Source organism: Pan troglodytes, chromosome 9, assembly GCF_028858775.2.
Source record: "Pan troglodytes isolate AG18354 chromosome 9, NHGRI_mPanTro3-v2.0_pri, whole genome shotgun sequence".
Lineage (NCBI taxonomy): Eukaryota > Metazoa > Chordata > Mammalia > Primates > Hominidae > Pan > Pan troglodytes.
The window spans coordinates 33,052,277-33,080,181 of record NC_072407.2 but is presented as its reverse complement, the minus strand read 5'-3'; the positions used below and the strand labels follow the sequence as shown (position 1 = coordinate 33,080,181).

The window sequence follows — 27,905 nt, the reverse complement described above, 5'->3', positions numbered from 1 at the left end:
GACAAGTAAATGTTCAGTAGCCCGACAGTTTGATACTTTCTGGAGGAGCCAGAACTAAAACCCAGTTTTCTCCCATGGCATATTTCCCTTGTGTCCTTTTTGGTCTTTGTTACCTAAAACTTATTTTTAGCTAACCCTTTCTATGAGTGAAATAAAATAATTTTCTGTGAAACATAACTAAATTCCTGGGAACTTGATAATGTTACATACAGTAGCTCTAATTCATTCAGGGCTTATTTTCAAGAATGAAATCATTTTAGCCATGCTTCAAACAGTATAAAAATTTACATCTTTAGTAACAATATTGTTCAAAATAGATAGTATTTGCAAGGAGTAGAAATCCTAATTCATCATATAATATTTTTTAAATGTAATTAAAATAGCTAAAATAGCTGTATAATGATTTTAGTATCTATTTACCTTTTACTTAAAATATTTCCTATGGAAGCCTTTCTTCATCATTTTAATCTATTGAAATGGATTGAAAATGGCTTTGTTGAATGAACTTCAATCCAGTTATATTTTCCTCAATCTGTCCCCCCGAGTACTTGGCTCATCTTTCTACCCATGGCCTCCCCTAAGGTATGCAAGGACCTACTCCCCGTGAATACATTTGTGCAGTCTCTTTCTACATAAACTAGGGATTGAGGCAGAGTTCCTGTTCATCTTGGACTAAAGGTGATTTTTCTCCTCATTAAGATGATAATTTGCTTTGGGATCTGCAATCATTTAACACTAAATTTTACACACCAAAAAATTTAAAATATACTTTTCATTCTTTTTTGTATCCCCAACATTTGGTACAGTGCCTGGAATACAGTAGTCATTTAATTATTTATTAAATACTGTCATGTATATTTAACAATGGGATACATTCTGAAAAATGTATCATTAGGTGATGTCATGGTTATGCAAACATCGTAGAGTATGCTTACACAAATTTAGAGTATGCTTACACAAACACTGTAGAGTATGCTTATACAAACATCCTAGAGTATGTTTACATCATAGAGTATGCTTGCACATAGTTGTGCAAGCATTGTGGAGTATGCTTACACAAACCTATACACATCTAGGTTATATGGTATAGCCTATTGCTCCTAGGCTACACATCTGTACACCATATTTCGGTACTGAATACTGTAGGCAATTGTTACACAGTGGTATTTGTGTATCTAAACAAGCATAGAAAGGGTACAGTAAAAATACAGTATAAAAGATAAAAAGTGGTACACGTTTATAAGGCACTTACCATGGATAGAGCTTGCAGGACTGGAAGTTGCTCTGAGTGAGTCAGTGAGTGAGTGATGAGTGAATGTGAAGGTCTGGGACATTACTGTAGATTTATAAACACTGTACACTTAGGCTACACTAAACATATACAAAGATTATTTCTTCATTAATAAATTAATCTTAGCTTATTGTAAGTTTTTATAAACTTTTTAAAAACAACTTTTGGCTCTTTTGCAATAACATTTAGCTTAAAACACACATACGTTGTACAGCTGTTCGAAAATATTATTATGTCCTTAATTCTATATGATTTTTGTATTTTCAAATGTTTTATTTTTATTTTTCTTACTTTTTAAGCTTTTAGTTAAAAACGAAGACACAAACACATGCATTAGCCTAGGCCTATACAGTCTCAGGTTCAGGATCATCCATATCACTGTCTTCCATCTCCTCATCTTGTCCCACTGGTCTTCATGGAAAATAATACTCATGGAGTTATCATTTTGTATGATAACAATGCCTTCTGGAATATCTCCTAAAAGACCTGCCTGAGGCTGTTTTACAGTTGACTTTTTCTGTAAGTAGAAGGAATATGCTCTGAAATAACAATAAAAATTATAGTATAGTAAACACATAAGCCATAAATCAGGAACAGTCATTTATTATCATCATCAAGTATTATGGTTTGTACATAATTGTATATATTATACTTTTATATTACTGGCAGAGCAGTAGGTTAGGTTAAGCCAGCATCACCACATACACATCCATAATGCATTGCACTATGATATTATGAACCTATGGCATCACTAGGCAATAGAAATTTTCAGCTTTGTTATAATCTTCTGGGGACAATATGATATATGTAGTCTGTCATTGAATCAAACATCATTATACAAAGCATGACCATAAATTGTCTCCAAAATTGATAAAATAAACAAGTATCTCAAAATCCCAGTGACATTATGTCATGTTCCTTCCTTCTGAAAGCCTTTATCAAGCTGCCAGCCAAAAATGTATGTTCTTCCCTGAACACTTTACAGTGAGGTTATATGTTTTACTTAATACTGATCTCTTTACTTCATTATAATTATTTATTTCATTATCTTATTTTTCTCAAAAAGACTGTCATCTTCCTAAGGGCAGGAGCTGTGTCTCATAATTTATGTATCTGTCTGCCAATGGTTATGCTCAATATTTGGAGCACAATAAATGCCTGTTGAAAGAATAACTAATCACATGGAGAGGCGTGAATTGGAGATAGTATTTTACTGTCTTCAACAAGGTTGTTATGAAGCTCAAATGAAAGCAAAACACCTGTAAAAGTACCTTGTAATATGTAAAGTATAATACAATTGAAAGAACCGAGATGATTATGATTTGTTTACTGTATATATGGAACAACATAGAGCTTTAAGGATCTTTGGTGCTACCACCATAACTGCTATTCAGAGGCTACTGAATACTTCTTCCAATTCACCATAATGTGGATTAGACATCAATCATCCATCACGAGTGAAGAAAACTACTTTCTCATGGAAATCATATTTGTAATAGGCTTCAGGATTCTTTAGCTAAATATATTTAAGACAACATTTTGAATTAAACTGAGGATTCATGCAAACATCTATCCATGAAATATTTCTGAAGGTCAGGTATGAACCAGGCAATATTAGGTGCTAATAGCTAAGGATATATTGATGAACAAAATAGACATGGTCACTGCTCTGAGGGAGTTTATTTTCCAAAATAACTTATCTTTAACAATATAGCTATAGTTTTATGGTTTTGTAACTGGATCTTTGAAAATTTTTTACAATAGGTACTTTAAGCTCCCTCTTATGAGGATTTGGCGAATCTTAAAAAGAAAAATCCCTTCACAAAGATTTCTGTAATCAAGTTTAACCTTTTTGATCCAACAGAATAATGCCCTTGTTACTCAGGGATATGCCATTAACATTACCTGGTTAGTAAACCTTTTGATTCTTGGTATCAAGAGGTCTAATTAATTTAGATGGCTTGGAATCAGTCGATATGTCTGAATATAGCAGAGACAAGTTGTGCACCTTGTCTACCTACACTCTGAGTCTTAGAACTTTGTCTAACTAAATGAGAATTCTGAAATGTTGTGCCCTAAACTAATAAAAGGAGGACACTGATAACTTCTGTAAAACATGTGGTTGATAAAGCAAGACCAACATCTTTCCATTCTGTCTAATAAGAAATATCTTACCTAGTCATCTGACTCAGCAAATCCAATAATCCCCAAATTTCTTAACAGATAGGCTGGGTGGTTTTTATATAGGCAGGACTCAACCAGGAAAAGTCATATGTGTGGGTGTGTGTGTGTATATATATATATCACACAGCTATATTTGTATATAGAGAGAAAGTATATATACATATAGATGTCAATACACACATATATGTATATGATTTAATATACTAAGCTATGCTATGATGTTTATTACATATATTTATATCATATAGATACATATTTGACTTAAATAATATATAAAGCGATTGTGACATGCTGTCTACTCTGTCATCATCCTCTCTTTTTTTTTCACACTGACTGTGCTTTGTAGTGTGACAATGCTTTGCAGGACTCAAAGAAGTTCTGTACATTGATGCTGAGAAATACAGATCTGAGTACTCAACATAGCTCCAAATAAAACAGCCAGAATTCCACATATAGTTACTAAAATAACCCTGTGATAGGAGCTGTCTTGAACCTATTTTACTCATCTTGTAGTCTTTTAGTGAGGCTGTTAATAATGGTGACTTATATATCCACTGACCTGATGACCTATTAGACAGGAGGGGAAAATTATTCTCTATAGACATTAAAACAATAAACATTTAAATTTAGAAGAAAGGATAAAAACCGGTCTCTTCTCTAGGGAAATGGTATCAGCAAGAACTCTGATCTGTGCTTCAAGTCACTGAAAAGTGATTATGGTACATGCTACCATAAAAAACAAATTCTTCTGAAAACTCTCTCTTCTGTAAATTTTTTTTTGACACCATACTCTTCTATATCTTCTCCTACCCCTCATATGACCTGTTCTCAGTCTAGCAGGCTCCTTCCTCTGCCCATTCTAAAATTGTTAGACTTCACTGTATCTTTTTTTAAAATTTTATCACTTCATACATTCTCACATAACTTTATCCTGTCTAGGATGTTAATTACTGCTCATACTAATAGCTCTTAAATTTTGAGGTCCAGTCAATAATTTTCACAGGAAATTCAGATCTGTATTTTCAAATGCTTACTATCCTTTTACACTTGAATATATTATGAGCACCTCTGTCTGAAATATCTAAATTTAAACTCATCTCTCCCACTTGAAACCTGCTTCTTTTCTCACAATTTCTCTCTGTAAATGGAACCACTGATCATTGAATTGCCAAGTCATAACTGAGGCATCCATGTGTACTTCTCTAACCTTATCCAATCCATCAATTCAGACAATTATAACTCTTTAATATTTCTGAAATGCATCTAATTCTATCATTTCTCTTCCTACAACTGTAGCTCTGGTCATCATTATCTTTCATTTGGATCACTATGTGTTAATTTTTGTCATCTAGCTCCCCACTAAGTCACTCCACTCATTGGAATAGTCTTCTAAATTGTAAATATACTGAGGCCACACCCCTGCCTAAAATACCTCAACGACTCTCCAGGACCCTCCAGATAATATCTAAGATCTTTCCTCTTATGCTTCCTCATTATGACCTGACCCCTGACGATTTGCCTGGTCTTAGCTTTTGGCCTTCTCCTTAGCGCTGACTTTCCCTTGTGAACTCTAGTAATATTAAATCTCTTGCCTTACCTTGAAAGCACATTCTGACACCATTCTTTGTCTCTGAAACTGTATATATTACCTTCTCTCTGGAAACATTTTTTTCCTCTTTGCTTCTTTGTGTGTATTGCTCTTAACTCATTTTTCAGGTAACAATTTAGATACAACTTTAACTGGAAAGTCTCTTCATCTATGTTGAGCCCCAAATCTCCAATTTTTATTTACTCCATCTCTGTTTCCATAGCACCTGTACTTCCCTTATAATTATTCTTTTTTGTTTGTTTCTTTTGTTTTGTTTTGTTTTTGAGATGAAGTCTCACTCTATTGCCCAGGCTGGAGTGCAGTGGCATGATCTTGGCTCACTGCAACCTCCACCTGCGAGTCTTCTGCCTCAGCCTCCTGAGTAGCTGGGACTACAGGTGTGAGCCCCCATGCCTTGCTAATTTTTGTAGAAACAGGGTTTCACCATGTTGGCCAGGCTTGTCTTGAACTCCTAACCTCAGGTAATAACCCAGCTCAGCCTCCCAGAAGCGCTGGGATTACAGGCGTGAGCCTCCATGCCCTGGGCCCCCTTATAAATTATTCTTATCAGCATGCACTACAATTGACTTACCACTTATCTGCCTTCCCTACTGGACTGTTGATTCCATGAAGACTGGGCATATTGCAACATTATTCACCATTATATCTCCAGCACCTAGCATAATGTAGTACATAGTAGGCACTAAAAAAAATTGTTCATTTCCAAATGTTTCTATTATTCCTTATTTACACATAATGGCAGATTTTTGCATTTTATATAAAACATCACCAACATATCCTTATTTTAACCAGTGTTCCTCCTTTATCTGATTAGCAAAATGAAATTTTGGCTAAGATTTGATGTAAACAATCACAAAATAAAATTTGTAGTGTTTTCCAGCTAAGAAAAGCTTGTGTATCAGGGTTTTGTCTCTTACTATGCTAAGCATAATATATTCTTCTTTTTAGTTACCCTCATCCCTTTTCTTTCTGTACTTTATAGTATACCCACTTGAGTATCTGAGTCCCCTATAGATAGAGTTGATGATTTTTTAATCTTTTCAAATCTTAAAGTGTGCAGCACAGCAGCTTGTATCTACCTTGATCTTAATAAATATTTGTTCAATTTAACTGGACACAAAATGGGGGAACTATAAGCCTGAGCTTTCATTTGAGAGGGTACTTAGAGTGAGTCTCCAATTTGACCCTCCAGATATATTCTCACCTTGCCCTGTGTGCGGATAGGTTGACTTTGATGGACTGCATCAAGAAGCTTCCTTGCAACCTGACTTCTGGTTGGATTGGCAAATAAGAGGCCATGGCAGAAGATCAGAGGCAAGAAAAATAGTAAGATAAACATGTCTATTTCCCTGGATCCTTTCTTGCCAGGATACCACTCACTAAGTTCCAGTAAATACTTCCTCCTCTGATTGCTTCAATTCTAAGGGCCCTACTAGTGGCTTACTGTTATAAGCATACACACATCTAGGATATTATACTCTTCATTATTTCCTTAATTACGCCCATGTCTTTTTTAATAGAACCTTTATTAGATTCTTCTCAAATTACTCAGTCTTAGTATGATATCTTTTCCTGCCCAAGCCATAATTAATAAATAGCCTTCCCCTATATTCTCTGACATCCCGTTCTCAATCTCCAAGAGTATTTGTCCATTTTCATACTGCTATGAAGAAATGCCTGAGACTGGGTAATTTATAAAGAAAAATAGGTTTAATGGACTCACAGTTCCACATGACTGGGAAGGCCTCACAATCATAGCAGAAGACAAAGGAGGAGCAAAGGCACATGGCAGCAGGCAAAGGGCATGTGCAGGGGAACTCTTCTTTATAAAACCATCAGACCTCATGAGACTTATTCACTATCACAAGAACAGCAAGAGAAAAACCCACCCTATGATTCAATTAACTCCCATTGGGTCCCTTCCACGACACATGGGGATTATGGGAGCTACAATTCAAGATGCGATTTTGTGGGGACAGAACCAAACATATCACCAGGTAAATACTGAGCTAACTTGGTCACTGGGGCCTATCAGTGAAAAATTTGGGGCAGTTATCAAGAAGTTTTCACGCTCCTGATAAAGACATACCCAAGACTGGGCAACTTACAAAAGAAATAAAGAGGTTTAAAAAGAGAGAGGTTTAATTGGACTTAAAGTTCCATGTGGCTGGGGGAGCCTCACAATCAAGGTGGAAGGCAAGGAGGAGCAAGTCCCATCTTACATGGATGGCAGCAGGCAAAGAGAGAATGAGGAAGACACAAAAGCAGAAACCCCTGATAAAACCATTAGATCCCATGGGACGTAATCACTACCATGAGAACAGTATGGGGGAAACTGCCCCTATGATTCAGTCATCTCCCACCAGGTCCCTCCCACAACATGTGGGAATTATGGAAATACAATTCAAGATGATATCTGAGTGGGGACAGAGGAAAATCATATCATTCCACCCCTAGCCACTGCCAAATCTCATATCCTCACATTGCAAAACCATCTATACCTTCCCAATAGTCCCCCAAAGTCTTAACTCGTTTCATCATTCACCCAAAAGTCCACAGTCCAATGTCTCATCTGAGACAAGGCAAGTCCCTTCTGCCTATGAGCCTGTAAAGTCAAATGCAAGCTATTTATTTCCTAGATACAATGGGGGTACAGACATCAGGTAAATACAACTATTCCAAATGGGAGAAATTGGCCAAAACAAAAGGGCTACAGGGCCGATGCAAGTCTGATATCCACTGGGGCAGTCAAATATTAAAGCTCCAAAATGATCTCCTTTGACTCCATCTCTCACATCCAGGTCACACTGATGCAAGAGGTGAGTTCCCATGGTCTTGGGCAGCTCCACCCCTGTGGTTTTGCAGGGTAAGCCTTCTTTCTGGCTGCTTTCACAGGCTGGCATTGAGTGTCTGTGCCTTTCCAGATGCACAATGCAAGCTGTTGGTGGAACCACCATTCTGGAGTATAGAGGAGAGTGACCCCCTTCTCACAGCTCCACTAGGCAGTGCCCTAGTAAGGACTCTGTGTGGGTGCTCCAACCCCACATTTCCCTTCCCCACTGCCCTAGCAGAGGTTCTCTGTGACAGCCCTGCCCCTGCAGCAAACTTCTGCCTGGGTATCCAGGCATTTCCATAGATCTTCTGAAATCTAGGGGGAAGTTCCCAAACTTCAATTCTTGACTTCTCTGTCCCCACAGGTTCAACACCATGTAGAAGCTGCCAAGGCTTAGGGCTTGCACCATCTGAAGCCACAGCCCAAGATCTACACTGGTCCCTTTCATGCACAACAGGAGGAGCTGGGACACAGGGCACCAAGTCCCTATTCTGCACACAGCTCAGGATACTCTCAGTCCAGCACACAAAACCACTTTTTCCTCCTAGGCCTCCAGGCCTGTGATGGGAGGGGCTGCCACGAAGAATTCTGACATGCCCTGGAGACATTTTCCCTATTGTCTTGGGGCTTAACATTTGGCTTCTCATTACTTAAGCAAATTTCTGCAGCTGGCTTGAATTTCTCCTCAGAAAATGGGATTTTCTTTTCTATCACATTGCCAGGCTGCAAATTTTTCAAACGTTTATGCTCTGTTTCCATTTTAAAACTAAATGCTTTAAACAGCACCCAAATCACCTCTTGAATGCTTTGCTGCTTAGAAACTTCTTCTGTCAGATACCCTAAATCATCTCTCTCAAGTTCAAAGTTCCACAAATCTCTTGGACAGGAGCAAAAGGCCACCAGTCTCTTTGCTAAAACATAGCAAGAGTCACCTTTGCTCCAGTTCCCAACAAGTTCCTCATCTACATCTGAGACCAGCTCAGCCTGGACTTTATTGTCCATATTGCTACCAGCATTTTGGGCAAAGCCATTCAACAATTCTCTAGGAATTTCCAAACGCTTCCACATTTTCCCTTCTTCTTCTGAGCCCTCCAAATGGTTCCAACCTCTGCCTGTTACCTAGTTCCAAAGTCGCTTCCACATTTTAAGGTATCTTTTCAGCAACGCCCCTCTCTAGTGGTGTCAATTTACTCTATTAGTCCATTTTCATGCTGCTGATAAAGACATACCAGAGACTGGAAAATTTACAAAACAAAGAAGTTTTATTGGACTTACAGTTCCACATGGCTGGGGAAGCCTCACAATCAGGGCAGAAGGCAAGGAGGAGCAACCCCCGTCTAACATGGGTGGCAGCAGGCAAAGAGAAAATGAGGAAGATGCAAAAGTAGAAACCTCTGACAAAACCATCAGATCTCATGAGACTTATTCACTAACACTAGAACATTATGGGGGATAAAACCCCCATGATTCAATCATCTCCCACCAGGTCCCTCACACAACATGGGGAAATTACAGGAGTACAATTCAAGATGAGATTTGAGCGGGGACACAGAGCCAAACCACATCAAGTAAAATGCCTATTTAGAAATCCTTTGTATACCTTTATTATGGAGCCAACAGTACACACAATTACTTGTTGGTGCAAATTTGGAATAACCTCTTTGTGCTCCAAGCAGAGTAACATGGTAAGAAAGCACTACTATTTGCTACATTTTGCAAACTTTTAAGTAGTCCATTATTTTGCTAAATTAATTATTACCATCTTTTACAATCTTCTGTAGTTTAACTTCTAAGGCTAGTTGACTTCTTACAGTTGATGTTATAGGTCCACTTTAAACTTCCTCTTAGTTCTCTTTAAAAGTTGGATAACTTTAAATCTCATATTTTCCTTAACTGATTTATCAGTGGAGTATAAGTCTTTATCACCATTTTTTTTCTTTTTTATTTATTTTAATTATACTTTAAGTTCTGTGATACCTGTGCAGAATGTGCTGGTTTTTTTCATAGGTATATATGTGCCATGGTGGTTTGCTGCACCCTTCAACCTGTCATCTACGTTGGGTATTTCCCCTAATGCTATCCCTCTCCTTGACCCCCACCCACCTACTGCCCCCAGCATATGACGTTCCCCTCCCTGTGCCCATATGTTCTCATGGTTCGACTCCCACTTATGAGTGAGAACATGTAGTGTTTGGTTTTATGTTCCTATGTTAGTTTGCTGAGAATGATAATTTCTAGCTTCATCCATGTCCCTGCAAAGGACATGAGCTCATTCTTTTTTATGGCTGCATAGTATTCCATGGTGTATATGTTCCAAGTTTTCTTTATCCAGTCTATAATTGATGGGCATTTGGGTTGGTTCCAAGTCTTTGTTATTGTGAATAGTGCTACAATAAACATACGTGTGCATATGCCTTCATAGTATAATGATTTATGATCTAATTAAACTAAAGATCTTCTGCACAGCAAAAGAAACAATCATTTGAGTGAACAGGCAGACTACAGAATGGGAGAAAATTGTTGCAATCTATCCATCTGACAAAGAGCTATTATCCAGAATCTACAAGGAACTTAAACAAATTTAGAAGATTATAAAAAACCCATCCCATCAAAAAAGTGGGCAAAGGATATGAACAGACACTTTTCCAAAGAAGACATTTATGTGGCCAACAAACATATAAAAAAAGCTCACCATCACTGGGCCTTAGAGAAATGCTAACCAAAACCAAAATGAGATACCAGCTCATGCCAGTTAGAATGGCAAATATTAAAAAGTCTGGAAACAACAGATGCTGGAGAGGATGTGGAAAAATAGGAATGCTTTTACACTGTTGCTAGGAGTGTAAATTAGTTCAACCATTGTGGAAGACAGTGCTGGCGATTCCTCAAAGACCTAGAACTAGAAATACCATTTGACCCACCAGTCCCATTACTGGGTATGTCACCATTTTTAAGAATGAAAACTAGACAATATTAATTTTGTGGATGTGTCTCACCTGTGTCAAAATGAAGTCTGAACTAGGTCATTCAACCTTCCTAATTTGTTTTTTTGTTTATAATTACTACTGAGATGAAAAATGTATAGTGCCTAATATAATGCTTGGTATATGAGCACAAAGTAATCTCACCCTCACCTCTGCATTCTAGCCACACTGACCTTATGTTATAGCCTTGAATGCTTCAAGTGCCTTACTCCTCACCAGGCTTTGGTACGTGTTATTCTTGAATACTCATAAAATGTTCTTCCAGAAAAGCTGTTCTGATTCCCAGGATCATTTTTGTTTTCTGGTTTATATTTCATACATCTGTGTATATTTCCTTTATAACACTTGATCCATTTATTTGTGCATTCAATAATTATGGAGTTACTATGTTGTTGGATCATGTTTTAAGGATAAGACAATGAATAATATAAGACAATGAATCTTTCTCATTATTTAGTTCATAGCCTCACATCTATAATTTTTCATTAGAGTTTAGAGTTATATATAGTTATATTGAGTTAATATGTTACTCCCTCACCAAACTATTACCTACATGTGGATGTAGGCTTTTTTTTTCATCCTTACTTCAATTACTTTGGTCACATAACAAATTATTCCAAAACTTAATGGCTTAAAACAACAATTGTACTTATCTTTCCATTTCTGTAGACCAGAAATTTGGATAAGACAGAGCTCATTAAAGGATCAATGTCTGAGGGCTTGAATCATTTCTCATGTTGGGCCATTAACTCAGACTGCTGGCTGAGAATGCAAGTGTCAGGGGATCTCAGCTATATCCTCATGGACTTCTTTGTGTGGTCTTTATACCTGCACTGGGTTCTACAGATGAACTTTCTGAGAGGAAATGAGGTGGAGCTCTTTCACCTTTTCTGAGCTAGCCTGAGATACCATCTAGTGTCACTTCTGCTGCATTTGATTGATTGAGGTTTTTGAAAAATTTGCTCAGAGTTAAGGGAAGATACACAGACCCCCACATCTCAGTGGGAAGAGTGTTGTGCATGTTGTAAAGAAGAGCATGTGGAATGGAATTAACATACACACACACACACACTCTCACACTCATCTTTGGGAAACATAATTGTCCACACACATTATTATAATTTTATTATCTACCACTTACCTTGCATATAGTAGTCACCCAATAAAAAATTATCAAATGGAGAAATCAATAAATGAAATAAAGAAGAAGCAAAATCATAAGGAGAGATTGTGAAATGACATATGTATAATTTATACACTTATTCCACAAGTATTTTTAAGCTTTTCTTAGCAGATATATCCCCAGGGTACATTCCTTAGGATTCCTAACTAAGTCACTCTTAAGTGTTAGTTTTTCTGGAATATTAGTAGTGAAGCCTATGGACTACAGAGAGGGAAAGAGAGTTGGAAATTTCTCAAACCAACTCTATGCCCATGAATTTGAGTTTGGGGATAACTTACAGTTCAGTTCTTAATTGTGTCAATTCCTCTTACCTCATTCTGCAGATGTAAGAGTTAAGTGCATTGGAGGACTAAGTAGGGAGTGATTAGCAGAAGTTAGTGTTGGTGAGTGGTATGGAATTTCCCCTGTCATTCAAGATTAGATGAAAAAATGATGCATCCCACAGGAGTTACCTGTAAACTATGGGATTCACAAGTGCCATTGAAACAAAGGGCAATGTCTTCCTGATGCAGAGGAAGAAGAAAAAGATCTGAATTGACAGTCCCTATAACATTGACATTACAGTTAACTAGAGTTATTGTTAACTTCAGGGTTCATGAGTGTTTCACAAAGATTATTTGTTATGCTTTCTCATGAGAATAAATGGTAAAAATTTTTAATGGTATTTAATGCAAGAATGTAGGCTATTGGCTTTTGTAGTATTCATATATTTCTGACTGTGGGATATGTTCCTGTATACAGTTTATTGAAATTGTTATAATTCTCTGGGTGAGTGGAGTTCCTCTATATCTGGGCAACGTTCACTTTCAGTGTCTTATCTATAGAATCAATAGAGATGGCAACTTAAAAAAACTCAGAGTCAGAGAACTAAATCTTACCTAGTTTTTGCAGTGGTTTTATAAGTAGTCTAGTCTTTCTGTTCATTTAACCCAAACAATAAATCAATAATGGGCTATACAAATCTCAGGTCAAAATTAAGTATTATAATTCATACTCTCTCTTTACCTCTTGCAAACCGCAAATTATTGGGGGGATTCTTCCCTTGTCAAATTCCTCCCAGTTATTCCTGTACAATCATTATGATTTTATCATGCTTGTAAAATCGGAGATTCTCTATTTGTTGTAAACTCAATAGAGGTAAATTAGAGCTTACTTAAGTCAAAGGAGTTTCAGTAAAATCCAAATGCAGGAATATAGCCAGGCCTAGAAGCCAAGCACTGGCCAGTTGGTCAGTTGTCACATCTGTTCCCACTTTTATCTGTTTCTTTTAAAAATCATCTCTCTCTCTCTCTCTCTCGCCCTCTCTCTCTCTCCATCCCTCCCTCCCTCTCCTCCTCTCCCCCATCCCAGACTACTTTGATGTATGAATTTATTTTTGCTTATGGTACATAAGATGTCTTGGGCAAGATACAGCTGCCCATGACAGCAATACATAAAATTTGTATGTCATTATTTGAATCATATAAAACTTAATTTGCTATCTCTTAGTTCCAATTCCAAAATCCAGGGAGACAGCTTATTATCAGCCAGAAATTTTTTTCAGGCTATCATTAATTTATGATTCAGTTTATTGAGTTTGACAATCTGCATGTTTAAAAAAGAAAATAAAATAGAAAAATCAGAGTAAAAGGCACATAGAATATATTAAATATATGGGTGTGTATTCAAGGTACCAAATAAAAATGTACTGTGAGTCTCAGTGAAAAAGCTTGAAAAATGCTCTTAGGACCAGTTTGGAGATGTTTATGTCTACCTAGGTGAATCATGATAGTTTATTCAAAAAAGAAACAGAAGTGTGTTATAAATATGGCTATGAAAGTGAACATCTGGGTAGAGGGTATGGTAGAGTTCTTACAGAAAAGGAACCTCACATGTGGATAGTGCAGAAATCTTGAATCATCCATTGCTTCTGCTCACCACCTGCATTTAAACCTTGCCTTCATAGACCACCCTCTGTGTGACCTTAGGCTGGCAATTAACTCTCTGAACCTTAGATTGATTATATTTTAAATGGAATCTTAATAAAGTTTGTGGGTTTTTTTTTTCTTTCTTGCAGATTTATTATGTGGACTAAATGAGAGAGCCCATACTCTTAGCAAACTGTAGCTAACGGTTTAAAAAGAGTCTTTTACAATAATATATTAGTCCTCATTACTATTCATCATTACTATAATATTATTCCTATTGACAAATTATATTTACTCCATTTTTCCTCTTCATGTGAGGCTCTGTCCTATTGCCATTAGTAATGAAGCTCCTGTGCTGACACTCAGAAGCTGCAATTTTATACTAAAAGCATTAATGCCATCCAGAACCTGAAATACTATCAAAGTTTTCTCTCGGGATTGGATGAAGTCCACTAACTACATTAATTTCATACGCCAATACTAATTCTTCAAGAACTTCAGGTGTTCTTCCCCCAGTATGGTGCTACTCTGATGACTAATAATGGTGATTAATAATGAAACCTTGTTCTTCTAAAGTGTTAGAGGTTGCACAAAGACATCCCTACACTGGTTTGTGCTTACTTTGACAAACCATTCTTTCCCTAGGCATGCTTTCCCTATATATTGGTACTGTATATCTTTAGATTCAGATACTTTTAACTTCTAACATTTGTTGGAGCAAAATTCATTTGAATGGAGTTTATTCTTGATGTTTGTTACCCAGAGAGTTCCTTTTCATCAAATAAATAGAAAATTTTTTCTTATAGCTTCAGGATATATCCAAGCCTAACTGTATATGAGAGAGAACATTATACCCAACATAAGGTCTTCAAATAGAGATTCTTCATTTCTAAAGCAACAATCAGTTCTGCTTTTTCTGTTTTTTTTCCCATCTTTGTGGTTTTATGTAACTTTGGTCTCTGATGATGGTGATGTACAGATGGGGCTTTGGTGTGGATGTCCTTTCTGTTTTCTAGTTTTCCTTCTAACAGTCAGGACCCTCAGCTGCAGGTCTGTTGGAGTTTGCTGGAGGTCCACTCCAGACACTATTTGCATGGGTATCAGCAGCGGAAGCTGCAGAACAGCAAATACTGCTGAACAGCAAATGTTGCTGCCTGATCATTCCTCTGGAAGCTTCCTCTCAGAGGGGTACCCAGCCTCATGAGGTGTCAATCTGCCCCTACTGGGGGATGCCTCCCAGTTAGGCTACTCGGGGGTCAGGGACCCACTTGAGGAGGCAGTCTGTCCGTTTTCAGATCTCAAACTCTGTGCTGGGAGAACCACTACTCTCTTCAAAGCTGTCAGACAGGGACATTTAAGTCCACAGAGGCTTCTGCTGCCATTTGTTCCGCTATGCCCTGCCCCTAGAGATGGAGTCTACAGAGGCAGGCAGGCCTCCTTGCGCTGCGGTGGGCCCCACGCAGTTCAAGCTTCCCAGCCACTTTGTTTACCTACTCAAGCCTCAGCAATGGTGGGCGCCCCTCCCCCAGGCTCACTGCCACCTTGCAGTTCGATCTCAGACTGCTGTGCTAGCAATGAGCGAGGCTCCATGGGCATGGGACCCTCTGAGCCAGGCACAGGAAATAATCTCCTGGTGTGCCGTTTCTAAGACCATTGGAAAAGCACAGTATTAGGGTGGGAATGACCCGAATTTCCAGGTGCCATCTGTCACAACTTTGCTTGGCTATGAAAGGGAATTCCCTGACCCCTTGTGCTTCCCAGGTGAGGCGATGCCTCACCCTGCTTCAGCTCATGCTCGGTGCAATGCAGCCACTGTCCTGTACCCACTGTCTGACAAGCCCCAGTGAGATGAACCCGGTACCTCAGTTGGAAATGCAGAAATCACCCATCTTCTGCGTCGTTCATGCTGGGAGCTGTAGACTGGAGCTGTTCCTATTCAGCCATCTTTCACAGAACAGAAAAACTGAGAATTCTAAAAATCAGAGCACCTCTCTTCCTCCAAAGGAACACAACTCCTCACCAGCAATGGAACAAAGCTGGACAGAGAATGACTTTGAGTTGAGAGAAGAAGGCTTCAGACGATCAAACTTCTCCAAGCTAAAGCAGGAAGTTCAAACCCATAACAAAGAAGTTAAAAACCTTGAAAAAAGATTAGATGAATGGCTAACTAGAATAACTAATGAAGAGAAGTCCTTAAAGGACCTGATGGAGCTGAAAACCTTGGCATGAGAACTACGTGATGAATGCACAAGCTTCAGTAGCCGATTCAATCAACTGGAAGAAAGGGTATCAGTGATGGAAGATCAAATGAATGAAATGAAGTGAGAAGAGAAGTTTAGAGAAAAAAGAATAAAAAGAAATGAACAAACCTCCAAGAAATATGGGACTATGTGAAAAGACCAAATCTACGTCTGATTGGTGTACCTGAAAGTGATGGGGAAAATGGAACCAAGTTGGGAAACACTCTGCAGGATATTATCCAGGAGAACCTCCCCAACAGAGCAAGGCAGGCCAACATTCAGATTCAGGAAACACAGAGAACACCACAAAGATACTACTCAAGAAGAGCAACTCCAAGATACATAATTGTCAGATTCACCAAAGTTGAAATGAAGGAAAAAATGTTAAGGGCAGCCAGAGAGAAAGGTCGGGTTACCCACAAAGGGAAGCCCATCAGACTAACAGCTGATCTCTCAGCAGAAACTCTACAAGCTAGAAGAGAGTGGGGGCCAATATTCAACATTCTTAAAGAAAATAATTTTCAACCCAGAATTTCATATCCAGCCAATCTAAGCTTCATAAGTGAAGGAGAAATAAAATACTTTACAGACAAGCAAATTCTGAGAGATTTTCTCACCACCAGGCCTGCCCTAAAAGAGCTCCTGAAGGAAGTACTAAACATGGAAAGGAACAACCACTACAAGAACATGCCAAATTGTAAAGACCATCAAGGCTAGGAAGAAACTGCATCAACTAATGAGCAAAATAACCAGCTAACATCATAATGGCAGGATCAAATTCACACATAACGATATTAACCTTAAATGTAAATGGGCTAAATGCTCCAATTAAAAGACACAGACTGGTAAATTGGATAAAGAGTCAAGACCCATCAGTGTGCTGTATTCAGGAAACCCATCTCCCATGCAGAGACACACATAGGCACAAAATAAAGGGATGGAGGAAGATCTACCAAGCAAATGGAAAACAAAAAAAGGCAGGGGATGCAATCCTAGTGTCTGATAAAACAGACTTTAAACCAACAAAGATCAAAAGAGACCAAGAAGACCATTACTTAATGGTAAAGGGATCAATTCAACAAGAAGAGCTAACTATTCTAAATATATATGCACCCAATACAGGAGCACCCAAGGATATCCAGGAATTGAATTCAGCTCTGCACCAAGTAGACCTAATAGACATCTACAGAACTCTCCACCCCAAATCAACAGAATATACATTCTTCTCAGCACCACATCACACTTATTCCATAATTGACCACATAGATGGAAGTAAAGCAATCCTCAGCAAATGTAAAAGAACAGAAATTATAATAATCTGTCCCACAGACCACAGTGCAATCAAACTAGAACTCAGGATTAAGAAACTCACTCAAAACCACTCAACTACATGGAAACTGAACAACCTGCTCCTGAATGACTACTGGGTACATAACGAAATGAAGGCAGAAATAAAGATGTTCTTTGAAACCAACGAGAACAGAGATACAACATACCAGAATCTCTGGGACACATTCAAAGCAGTGTGTAGAGGGAAATTTATAGCACTAAATGCCCACAAGAGAAAGCAGGAAAGATCTAAAATTGACACCCTAACATCACAATTAAAAGAACTAGAGAAGCAAGAGCAAACACATTCAAAAGCTAGCAGAAGGCAAGAAATAACTAAAATCAGAGCAGAACTGAAGGAGACAGAGACACAAAAAACCCTTCAAAAATCAATGAATCCAGGAGCTGGTTTTTTGAAAAGATCAACAAAATATATAGACTGCTAGCAAGACTAATAAAGAAGAAAAGAGAGAAGAATCAAATAGATGCAATAAAAGATGATAAAGGGGATATCACCACCAATCCCACAGAAATACAAACTACCATCAGAGAATACTATAAACACCTCTATGCAAATAAACTAGAAAATCTAGAAGAAATGGATAAATTCCTGGACACATGCACCCTCCCAAGACTAAACCAGGAAGAAGTTGAATCTCTGAATAGACCAATAACAGGCTATGAAATTGAGGTAATAATTAGTAGCTTACCAACCAAAAAAAGTCCAGAACCAGACGGATTCACAGCTGAAAGCTACCAGAGGTACAAGGAGGAACTGGTACCATTCCTTCTGAAACTATTCCAATCAATAGAAAAAGAGGGAATCCTCCCTAACTCATTTTATGAGGCCAGCATCATCAGGATATCAAAGCCTGGCAGAGACACAAACAAAAAAGATAATTTTAGACCAATATCCCTGATGAACATTGATGGAAAAATCCTCAATAAAATACTGGCCAACTGAATCCAGCAGCACATCAAAAAGCTTATCCACCATGATCAAGTGGGCTTCATCCCTAGGAGGCAAGGTTGGTTCAACATATGCAAACCAATAAATGTAATCCCGCATAAAACAGAACCAAAGACAAAAACCACATGATTATCTCAATAGATGCAGAAAAGGCCTTTGACAAAATTCAACAGCCCTTCATGCTAAAAACTCTCAATAAATTAGGTATTGATGGGACGTATCTCAAAGTAATAAGAGCTATTTATGACAAACCCACAGCCAATATCATACTGAATGGGCAAAAACTGGAAGCATTCCCTTTGAAAACTGGCACAAGATAGGGATGCCCTCTCTCACCACTCCTATTCAACATAGTGTTGGAAGTTCTGGCCAGGGCAATCAGGCAGGAGAAGGAAATAAAGGGTATTCAATTAGGAAATGAGGAAGTCAAATTGCCCCTGTTTGCAGATGACATGATTGTATATCTAGAAAACCTCATCATCTCAGCCCAAAATCTCCTTAATCTGATAAGCAACTTCAGCAAAATCTCAGAATACAAAATCAATGTGCAAAAATCACAAGCATTTTTATAAACCAATAAGAGACAAACAGAGAGCCAAATCATGAGTGAACTCCCATTCACAATTGCTTCAAAGAGAATAACATACCTAGGAATCCAACTTACAAGGGATGTGAAGGACCTCTTCAAGGAGAACTACAAACCACTGCTCAAGGAAATAAAAGAGGACACAAACAAATGGAAGAACATTCCAAGCTCATGGATAGGAAGAATCAATATCGTGAAAATGGTCATACTGCCCAAGGTAATTCATAGATTCAATGCCATCTCCATCAAGCTACCATTGACTTTCTTCACAGAATTGGAAAAAACTACTTTAAAGTGCATATGGAACCAAAAAAGAGCCTGCATCACCAAGTCAATCCTAAGCCAAAAGAGCAAAGCTGGAGGCATCATGCTACCTGACTTCAAACTATACTACAAGGCTACAGTAACCAAAACAGCATGGTACTGGTACCAAAACAGATATATAGACCAATGGAATAGAACAGAGCCCTCAGAAATAATACCACATATCTACAACTATCTGATCTTTGACAAACCTGACAAAAATAAGAAATGGGGAAAGGATTCCCTATTTAACAAATGGTGCTGGGAAAACTGGTTAGCCATATGTAGAAAGCTGGAACTGGATCCCTTACTTACACCTTTATACAAAAATTAATTCAAGATGGATTAAAGACTTAAACGTTAGACCTAAAACCATAAAAACCCTAGAAGAAAACCTAGGCATTACCATTCAGGACATAGGCATGGGCAAGGACTTCATGTCTAAAACACCAAAAGCAATGGCAACAAAAGCCAAAATTGACAAATGGGATCTAATTAAACTAAAGAGCTTCTGCACAGAAAAAGAAACTACCATCAGAGTGAACAGGCAACCTACAGAATGGGAGAAAATTTTTGCAATCTACTCATCTGACAAAGGGCTAATATCCAGAATCTACAAAGAACTCAAGCAAATTTACAAGAAGAAAACAAACAACCCCATCAAAAAGTGGGCAAAGGATATGAACAGAGACTTCTCAAAAGAAGACATTTATGCAGCCAACAGACTGCATAAATGTGTCTACATGAAAAAATGCTCATCAACACTGGCCATCAGAGAAATGCAAATCATAACCACGAGATATCATCTCACACCAGTTAGAATGGCAATCGTCAAAAAGTAAGGAAACAACAGGTGCTGGAGAGGATGTGGAGAAATAGGAACACTCTTACACCATTGGTGGGACTGTAAACTAGTTCAACCATTGTGGAAGACAATGTGGCGATTCCTCAGGGATCTAGAACTAGAAATACCATTTGACCCAGCCATCCCGTTACTGGGTATATACCCAAAGGACTATAAATCATGGTGCTATAAAGACACATGCACATGTATGTTTATTGTGGCACTACTCACAATAGCAAAGACTTGGAACCAACCCAAATGTCCATCAATGATAGACTGGATTAAGAAAATATGGCACATATACACCATGGAATACTATGCAGCCATAAAAAAAGGATGATTTCACGTCCTTTGTAGGGACATGGATGAAGCTGGAAACCATCATTCTCAGCAAACTATCGCAAGGACAAAAAACCAAACACTGCATGTTCTCACTCATAGGTGGGAATTGAACAATGAGAACACTTGGACACAGGAAGGGGAACATCACACACAGGGGCCTGTTGTGGGGTGGGGGTAGGGGGGAGGCATAGCATTAGAAGATATACCTAATGTCAATGACGAGTGAATGGGTGCAGCACACCAACATGGCACATATATACTTATGTAACAAACCTGCACGTTGTGCACATGTACCCTAGAACTTAAAGTACAATAAAAAAAAGGAAAAGAAAAACAAAAGACAATAAATAAATAAAGCAACAATCAAGAGCTAACAGGGGCACCTTTATAAGTGGACAACTGTGTGGTCACACAGAGCCCTGAAATCAGAAGGCCTTTGCACTTGGTTTAGTGTTCTCCTGTTGCCACCTTGAAATTCTTAATGATTTGATCTTCGAACTTGAATTTTGAAAATGAAGTCCAGTGAGACAATGGAGCAGTGAAGTTTGACACAATATCTATGCCCCCTTTTCCTGGCCACCTCATTTGCATATAGATGCCTCTCAAAACAGAAGTTCATTGGACCGAAAATGTATGGGAGTTCAATGCAACCCACGTAAGTATAAGAAAAACCCTTTAAATTTACAACCTGAGTAAGCAGGGTTGCTGGACGTCCTATAAGGCCATATTTTTCATTTGAACCAGACCTTGCTTCAATATTTCAATGGCACTCTAAGAAGCAAAAGCAACCATGGAATTACATCATAATTTTTTTTTTTTTCCAGACAGGGTCTTGCTCTGTCACCCAGTCTAGAGTACAGTGGTATGATCTCAGCTCACCGCAACCTCCACCTCCTGGGTTCAAGGGATTCTCCCACTTCAGCCTCCCAAGTAGCTGGAACTTTAGGCACACACCACCATGCTTGGCTAATTTTTTTTTTTTCTTTGGAGAGACAGAGCATTGCCATGTTGCGCCGGCTGGTCTCGAACTCCTGAGCTCAAGTGATCTGCCCACCTCAGCCTCCCAAAGTCCTGGGGAATACAGGCATGAGCTGCCACACCCAGCACTTTTCTTCTATTTTCCCTTCCTTTTCTTTTATCTTCTTTCCTTTCCTATTCTTTTTGTTAACTTTTACTTTAGGTTTGGGGGTACATGTGAAGGTTTGTTTCATAGGTAAACACCTGTAATGGGGGTTTGTTTTACATATTATTTCATCACCCAGGTATTAAGCCCACTACCCAGTAGTTATTTTTTCTGCTTCTATCTCTCTTCTCACCCTCTCCCTTCAAGTAGACACCAGTGTCTGTTGTTTCCCTCTTTGTGTTTATAAGTTCTTATCATTTAGCTCTGACTTACAAGTGAGAACATGCAGTATTTGGTTTTCTGTTCCTGCATTAGCTTGTTAAGGATAATAACCTCCAGCTCCATCCTGGTTCCCACAAAAGGCACGATCTCATTCTTTTTTTATGGCTGCATAGAATTCCATTGTGTATATGTAGCACATTTTCTTTATCCAATCTGTCATTGATGGGGATTTAGATTGATTCCATGTCTTTGGTATTGTGAATAGTGCTGCAAAAAAAAAAAAAAAATTCATGTGCATGTGTTTTTATGGTAGAATGATTTATATGCCTCTGGGTATATACTCAATAATGGGATTTCTGGGTCAAATATAGTAGTTCTACTTTTACATTTTTTTTTTTTTTAGACAGTCTGGCTCTCACACAGGCTGGAGTGCAGTGGCACGGTCTTGGCTCACTGCAACCTCTGCTTCCCAGGTTCAAGCGATTCTCCTGCCTCCGCCTCCTCAATAGCTGAGACTATAAGTGTACACCACCATGCCCAGCTAGTTTTTGTATTTTTAGTAGAGATGGGGTTTCACCATGTTGGCCAGGCTGCTCTCGAACTCCTGACCTCAAGTGATCTGCCTAACTCGGCCTCCGAAAGTGCTGGGATTACAGGCATGAACCACCTGGCCTGCTTTTAGCTCTGTGAGGAACCATCATACTGCTTTTCACAATGGTTGAACTAATTGACACTCCCACCAATAGTGTATGTATGTTCCCTTTTCTCTGCAACCTCACCAGCATCTGTTATTTTTTTGACGTTTTAATAATAGCCATTCTGACTGGTGTGAGATGCTATCTCATTGTGGTTTTGAATTGCATTTCTGTAATGATCAGTGATAATGAGCTTTTTTTCATATGCTTGTAGGCCAAATCTATGTCCTCATTCGAGAAGCATCTGTTCTTGTCCTTTGCCTGCTTTTTAATGGGGATGTTTTTCTCTTGTAAATTTGTTTAAATTCCTTATAGATGCTGGATATTAGACCTTTTTCAGATGTATAGTTTACAAATATTTTCTCCCATTCTATAAGTTGTCTGTTTATTCTATAGTAGTTTATTTTGGTGTGCAGAAGCTCTTAAGTTTAATTAGATTTCACTTGTCAATTTTTGCTTTTGATGCTATTGGTTTTGGTGTCTTTGTCATGAAATCTTTGCCCTTTTCTATGTTCAGGATGGTATTGCCTAGGTTGCCTTCCAGGGTTTTTATAATTTGGGGCTTTATATTTAAATCTTTAATCCATCTTGAGTTGATTTTTCTATATGGTGAAAGGAAGGGGTCCAGCTTCAATCTTCTGCATATGGCTAGCCAGTTATCCTAGCATCATTTATTGAATAGGGAGTTTACTTCTCATTTCTTGTTTCTGTCAGCTTTGTTGAAGATCAGATGGTTGTAGATATGTGGCCTTATTTCTGGCCTCTCTATTCTGTTCCATTGGTCTATGTGCCTGCTTTTGTACCAGTACCATGCTGTTTTGGTATGATAGCCCTGTAGTATAGTTTGAAGTCTGGTAAGGTGATGCTTCCAGCTTTGTTCTTTTTGATTGCCTTGGCTATTCAGGCTCATTTTTGGTTCCATATCAGTGTTAAAATACTTTTTTCTGGTTCTATGAAGAATGTCATTGGTAGTCTGATAGGAATAATATTGAATCTGTAAATTGCTTTGGCCATTTAAATAATATTGATTCTTCTTATGCATTAACGTGGGATGTTTTTCCATTTGATTGTTTCTTCTCCTATTCCTTTGAGCAGTGTTTTTATAATTCTCACTGTAGAGGTCTTTCACCTCTTTGGTTATCTGTATTCCTAAGTATTTTATTCTTTTTGGGGCAATTGTTAATGGGATTTCCTTTCTGATTTGGGTTTCAGTTTGGCTGCTTTTTGGTGTGTAACAATGCTAGTGATTTTTGTACATTGATTATGTACCCTCTTTCCTTTTCTGGTAGTAAAAAAAAAACTAAAATAAGATGTAGCCTCCTAGTATATTTTGTGTATAATACAGTATTGTTAACTATAATATTGTACAAAAAGCTACCAGAATATGTATAATTATATAATTGAAACTGTATATTCCATTCCATTCTTTGATCCTATAGATTTGACTAATTTAGATAGCTCATATAAATAGAATCATGCAGTATTTGTCTTTTTGTAGCTAACATTTCATTTGCATAGTGTCCTTAAGCTTCATTCATGTTGTTATATATTGCAGAACTTTTTTTCTTTTTTAAAATGGAGTTGTATTCCATTACTTCCTCAAACAAGCCCACAATTTATGATGAAAATGATAAAATAAAAAAAAGAAAAATATGGTACAACTCATAGTTCCTTTTCCTTTCAGTCTTTCTTTACTCATTAGCAAGCCAAATATAGTGTTGGTATATATACTTGTATCAAGAAGTACAATTTTTTAAAAAGTTGAGTTAAATTTGTGCAGTGTTTCTACTATTCTGGTTGGAACAAAAATACATATGTATGTATGAACTACAAATATGTAAAAATTATGTAATTTCAGGAATTCCACATAAAAGCTATGCTCTTACAATTGCATTTAGTATGGGCATTGCACAAAATTAAAATGAATTGTAAAACTTATAATAGTTTAAAATTTTAATGTTTTTTTAGAATGACATTAAACAGCTAATAATAAGCACAACCATAATTGAGAATGAGACCACAGAAGAAAAAGCTTTATATTTTAGTACAAGCAAAGTAACTTTTTTTCTGCTTTTTGGACAGGGAAACCCATGTTTTCATTTTGCACTGGTCTCACAAATTATGTAGCTAGACTTAAGAATCGGATGAATTAACTGAGAATTCTGATGCAGGAAATGTGGGCAATTTCTTTACCCTCAGCTTCTTTTTCTAAAATTCCTCTAAAACAACATAGCATTTTGCATTTCTGGACCATTGTGTTTCTTGGGAGGACTTACTTAAAGAGAACAATTGTTTATTATTTAAATGTTTATGTAGCTCCTTTATTGACATGGGAGAAAGGAAGCATCACTGTATTTATCCACATTTCTAGTTTGTTTTGTTTCCTTCCCACTGGACTCTGCCCCCATGCTTCACACTAAGATTTCATGGGTGATGACAAGTCAGATGGCATTTCTCACCCATGCTCCATTGGGTATCCTAGCAGTTTAGATCACCTCCACTGCAGACAAAGCTGCTAGAAACACATGCAAAACTCAGTTCCCCTCAGAGTTATTCTGAGAACCCTAATTCATTTGAGAAGTGGAGGGGTGGCAAAGAACTTCAGCCTACACTCCAACTTACAAAGCAGATAATAACACTGACTTCTTTCCTCTGATGATGAATCAGAGGAAAAGGCAGTCAGAAACACCATTTTAGCATAGATGGTCAGAATATGCCAACCCTCACATGTCCCAGGCTATGCCATTTTCCACTTGATAGCGACAGTTTTCCTGAGGTGTGGTTAGAGGTGCAATGAGTGAAACACAATGTGTGGAATTGCAAGGAAGGGAATAGGAATGTTGATATTGAACCAAATGATGAGATGAAGAAGCCCCACAAGGAGGAAACATATGGCCATGCATATGCATGGTGATTTGGATCAGGAGCACATGTGGCTAGATGACACCATGGTAATGCTAGGGGATAGCAGTCAGAATCAGTCTTAAAAGCTGCTTACTCTCTACTGAGTGCCTTCCCATGATGGGAAGATAGTTCTCAATTATATTAAAATGGATTTCTTCACTCTCTTGCAGGCTAGGGAATATCTCTATCTGAATATGAGTACAAATTAAAAGTACCTTGCTTTGCACTTGTTTTTTCATTGAAGAAATTGAGTTTTTCAATTATATTTTAAAATACACATACATATTGGATATTGATTGATCTTTTCCATCTTCATTCTTTCTGGTTGAGCAATTCCTCACACATGTCCTTAAAAATCTTTTTAGATGATGATGATGATGATGATGATGATGATGATAATGCAATAGCATGTCTGTTTCATCTGTCTAGTATGACATCATCTCATGGAAAATCTGCAGGAGCATACTAGTATTATTTGAACCCTAATCATGAGGAGATCACATATGTCTCAGTATAATGTAGCACTGTTTGTGCTATAGGTGAGAAGCAAGGCCTCTGTTAATAAATGTTATCTTGATGCTGTTTATCCAATTAGTTTTGTTTCATGTGGAACTGGAAACTATAGTGAGGTTTAACTAAATATTCTTTAGAGGAGAAAATCTGGTGACAATAATTATAGTAGAGGTCATTTGCCAAGAAGTTGAAGATGCTGTTGTATACCTGATATTAGAGACATTTCCTTCTAGAAAATGTATCACAGTAGATATAGTTTAAAACATCAGTCTCTATTTACAGCTTTAGAATATTCCTCTTTAACACAGTGCATATAAAAATCGACTTATCCAGGCAATTTGTTTTTCAGAAAAGTTGCCAAGTTAGATGAAAAACCAAATGAAATTTTAAGATTGAGAAATTGTATTATTATTATTCTATTTAAAAATTCAAAATATTCGTTGCTTGTTTCTCATTTGCAGAATAGTTCTTTTGTGTACTGTGTTGTGATTGTGATCTCTCTGGGCTAATACGGGTATTGTTGCTCTCTCCGTATCAACCTAATCCCTATTACACTATTGTTCCTAAAATGAAGAATGTGCATCTTCCAATGTGATTTAAACAATTTGGCATCCAACAAAAGCTCATAAGTAGAGAAGGTGCCAAATTAATTTTCATTTAACAAATATTGGAGCAGCATAATTTTTCAAAGTGCTTTTTGAGGTGCCAGAAATACACAAAATAGAAACATTTCTTCTCTCATAGAACTTACAGTCTAGTGAGGTTATGCAGGCAGTAAAAATATGAACCAAGAAGTGGACAAGGTTATTTCAGATTAGAGTTTTGAAGAAAATAACATGAGATGATCCATAGTGGGGTCACTATATGTGGGGCTTCTTTAGGCAGTGACAAAAATCCTCTCAAGAAAGTCACACTTGAGTTGAAACTCAACAAATGATAAAGAAGCCAGACTGTAGAATTTGGGGGGATGCATTTCACACAGAGGGAGTAGCAAACATAAAGAACTCTGAAAGGAAATTACCATAGAGTGCTTGAAGTTCCAAATAAAGTTCAGTGTAGCTAAAGCACAGTAGGCAACACATAAAGAAGTAAGTGGAAGCCAAAGAGGAGAAACCATATAGCAGGAGTCAGATAACAGGGTGACAGTAATGCATGTCGACATCTTCTATGATATATACTATTTTGACAGGTTTTATATCTATATGTGCTTTAACTTAACTTCATCCTTGGTTTATTGAGGAGAAACCCATGCCTGCCTCATTCTAATAAAATTCAGATATCAGCTAGCTTGCTCTATTCTTTGATATTTAAAAGAGTTTGGCTTAAAATATTCAACAGCAGGTAGTGGGAAAACCAATAGCTGTCCCAATTATTTCAAAGATTTATTTGTGAGAATGAGGCATACACACTAAATTAGTTTAATTTGTACATTAATTAATTGAATTAGAAAATTTGAATATTTATCAGAGCAAAGAATTAAGAAAGAAAATATTCCCCATAATTCCCATGTGATAAAATTAGACATGAAACTTAAAACTAGAGTTCAAACTTAATGCTGCAGGGACTGGATATTGGGAAGAGGGTAGACATAAATATTAGCCTTAATGACTATGATTACATGTAAGCAGGAAGTATGGTCTTAGGTCTAGGTGACGTAACAGAACTAAAACGGATACCATTACAAAATGCCATATATACAAATTCTAGAAGTTTTTCCCATTAGTAAAAAAGAGATTATAAAGATTATAAAGACTCTTTTCATTGGCTCAAGAGAAACATTATCATTGCTAGTTTTTTGACTGGAAAAAAAAGTTTAAGATGGGAAATCAAAGTTTGACCCCAT

At 37.6% G+C, this 27,905-nt stretch overlaps 1 long non-coding RNA gene across 1 annotated transcript in view; it reads right to left on the bottom strand.

The window, feature by feature from the left end:
- Positions 1–796: 796 nt before the first annotated feature.
- LOC134807339 (uncharacterized) overlaps positions 797–27,905 on the bottom strand; it is a 171,162-nt gene continuing 144,053 nt past the window's right edge. Inside the window, exons 3-4 of the long non-coding RNA XR_010147521.1 lie at positions 5,656–5,739; positions 797–1,830 (exon numbers count right to left, since the gene is read on the bottom strand). This is a non-coding gene — a long non-coding RNA (uncharacterized LOC134807339). The remainder of the gene's footprint in view (positions 1,831–5,655; positions 5,740–27,905) is intronic.